Source organism: Giraffa tippelskirchi, chromosome 9 (genome assembly GCF_054371585.1).
Source record: "Giraffa tippelskirchi isolate mGirTip1 chromosome 9, T2T-mGirTip1v1.2.pri, whole genome shotgun sequence".
Lineage (NCBI taxonomy): Eukaryota > Metazoa > Chordata > Mammalia > Artiodactyla > Giraffidae > Giraffa > Giraffa tippelskirchi.
The window spans coordinates 89,461,169-89,463,993 of NC_137283.1; the positions used below are offsets into that span (position 1 = coordinate 89,461,169).

Genomic DNA, 2,825 nt, shown 5'->3' on the forward strand with positions numbered 1-2,825 from the left:
GAATTCTATCACCTCCACTAGCTTTGTTCGTAGTGATGCTTCCTAAGACCCACTTAACTTCACATTACAGAATGTCTGGCTCTAGGTGAGTGATCATACCATCATGGTTATCTGGGTTGTGAAGATCTTTTTGTATAGTTCTTCTGTGTATTCTTGCCACCTCTTCTTAATATCTTCTGCTTCTGTTAAGTCCATACCATTTCTGTGTCCTTTATTGTGCCTATCTTTGCATGAAATGTTCTCTTGGTATCTCTAATTTTCTTGAAGAGATCTCTAGTCTTTCCCATTCTATTATTTTCCTCTATTTCTTTGTATTGATCAGTGAGAAAGGCTTTCTTATCTCTCCTTGCTATCCTTTGTTTTTTTTTTTTTTTTTTATAAATTTATTTATTTTAGTTGGGGGCTCATTACTTTACAATATTGTAATAGTTTTTGCCATACATTGACATGAATCAGCCATGGGTTTACATGTGTTCCCCTTCCTGGACCCCCCACCCACCTCCCTCCCCATCTCATCCTTCTGGATCATCCCATTGCCCCGGCCCTGAGCCCTTGTCACATGTATCGAACATGGAATGGTGTTCTGTTTCACATATGATAATATACATGTTTCAATGCTATTCTCCCAGAACGTCCCACCCTCACCTTCTCCCTCAGAGTCCATAAAATTGTTCCATGCATCTGTGTCTCTTATTCTGTCTCGCATATAGGGTTATCGTTACCATCTTTCAAATTCCATATATATGCATTAGTATACTGTATTGTTGTTTTTCTTTCTGGCTTACTTCACTCTGTATAATGGGCTCCAGTTTCAACTCTGCATTCAAATGGGTATATCTTTCCTTTTCTCCTTTGCCTTTCACTTCTCTTCTTTTCACAGCTATTTGTAAGGCCTCCTCAGACAACTATTTTGCCTTTTTGCCTTCCTTTCTCTTGGGGATGGTTTTGATCACCGCCTCCTGTACAGCATTATGAACCTCCATCCATAGTTCTTCAGGCACTCTATCAGATCTAATCCCTTGAATCTATTTCTCACTTCTACTGTATAATTGCAAGGGATCTGATGTCCATGTGTAGAGTCTTCTCTTGTGTTGTTGAAAGAGGGTGTATGCTATGACCAATGAGTTCTCTTGGCAGTTCAGTTCGGTTCAGTCACTCAGTCGTGTCCGACTGTTTGCATCCCCATGAACCGCAGCATGCCAGGCCTCCCTGTCCATCACCAACTCCCAGAGTTTACTCAAACTCATGTCCATTGAGTCGGTGATGCCATCCAACCATCTCATCTTCTGTCGTCCCCTTCTCCTCCTGCCCTCAATCTTTCGCAGCATCAGGGTCTTTTCCATTGAGTCAGCTCTTCGCATCAGGTTGCCAAACTACTGGAGTTTCTACCTTCAAAATATATGCAACTTCCAACCTCTTCTTGGCCCTTTCTCAGGTACACTCGGACAGACTGCCATCCTCTTTCCTCTGGATACTGCAGTAGTCCCCTACTCATCTCACTTCCCTTGCTCCTCTATTGACTATTCTCAAAACTGCAATAGGAGCCACTTTGGAAACATAAGTAAGATCAGTCTGCCTCTCCATTCAAAAATCTTCAAAGGCTCACAACCTGAGCAAAAACCAACATCATCATAGTGGTCTTCAAGGTTATACAGGGTCTGCCCCTACCTCATTTACTCTCTGTGCTTGCTCTTATCACACTGACCTCTACCATTCTACAGAGCCCTGGTACAAATCAGGACCTTTCATACTAGCCACTCCCTCTTCCTAAAATACTCTGCCCAGAGAACCATAGGGCTCACTCTTTCAACCCTTTCAAGTCTTAAAGTAAATGTCATCTTCTCAATGAAGTCTATCCCAGCAATCCTATTGAAAATGGCACTCTGTCACTTCCCACTTACCTTGTTTGCTTTTTTATTTCTATTTCAATGACAGTCAAGAATATTGTAGGAGCTCATTTACTATTTACTAAATGAATACACACTATATCTTTAATTCAAATATTGTCCAAAGACTGGACTCCATTCTCGGTCAAGCAAGGACCCTTAAGGGGCCACAATCTTACCACCAGCTAAGACTTCAGTTTTGTCACTACTGCTTAAGTTTGGATACAGGAGCAATTGACTTTTTCACCCCTATGAGGGTGTAAATTCTGGGACTCCCAATCAAGACAGTTTGGCACCATAGGTAGAGAAGTTCTTCAGCAAAGAAGCAAATCTTCGGCAGGTCTATTTCTGCTTGAAATACTCTTCTAAATTCAGTTGCAATGTCTCTCTCTATCTTAAGACTTCTCTAAAAGTATCATGTAGCAGAGAAGACTTTCTCACATTCTCAATTTGTTGAACTTTCCCCCTTATGTGTGACTTCAGTCCATAGGTGGTATGCCTTACAATGGGATAGTTTGTCAATGTTCTACTATGACATTACAATGGTCAATGGCTCTCTAGAGCACAGAATCTACACCACCTATTACTCAATTGCCTCTGCTACGCCATCGCTACATTTTCATTTTTTCTTTTTTATTGCAGCATTCCATTACTAGTACCAAATCCTACTAACTACATAGTTAGGAATGTTTGGCTGAATATTTAAGAAAAAAAAAAAACTGGCTTAAACAAAATACAAGTTTATTCATCTCTTATGCAATAAAAGACATAAGAGATGAAAACATCTTTCATTGCTCAGCTCCAGTTAAAAGTATGATCTTCATTTTTAAAGTTCAAGCAATATGCTAGAGCTCCAACCATATCCTCCTTTTTCCAGGTAGTGTATAAAGGAAAAGGGCAGGAAAAAACCAATTTTATCTTTAACAAGACTTCTAATAA

General features: G+C 40.1%; 1 long non-coding RNA gene across 1 annotated transcript; it reads left to right on the plus strand.

Annotated features, from left to right (window-relative positions):
• Positions 1–304: 304 nt before the first annotated feature.
• On the plus strand, positions 305–2,412 carry LOC145521957 (uncharacterized). Its single transcript, XR_014065783.1, has 2 exons — positions 305–358; positions 810–2,412. It is a non-coding gene; the product is annotated as an uncharacterized LOC145521957 (long non-coding RNA).
• The last annotated feature ends 413 nt before the right edge of the window (positions 2,413–2,825 follow it).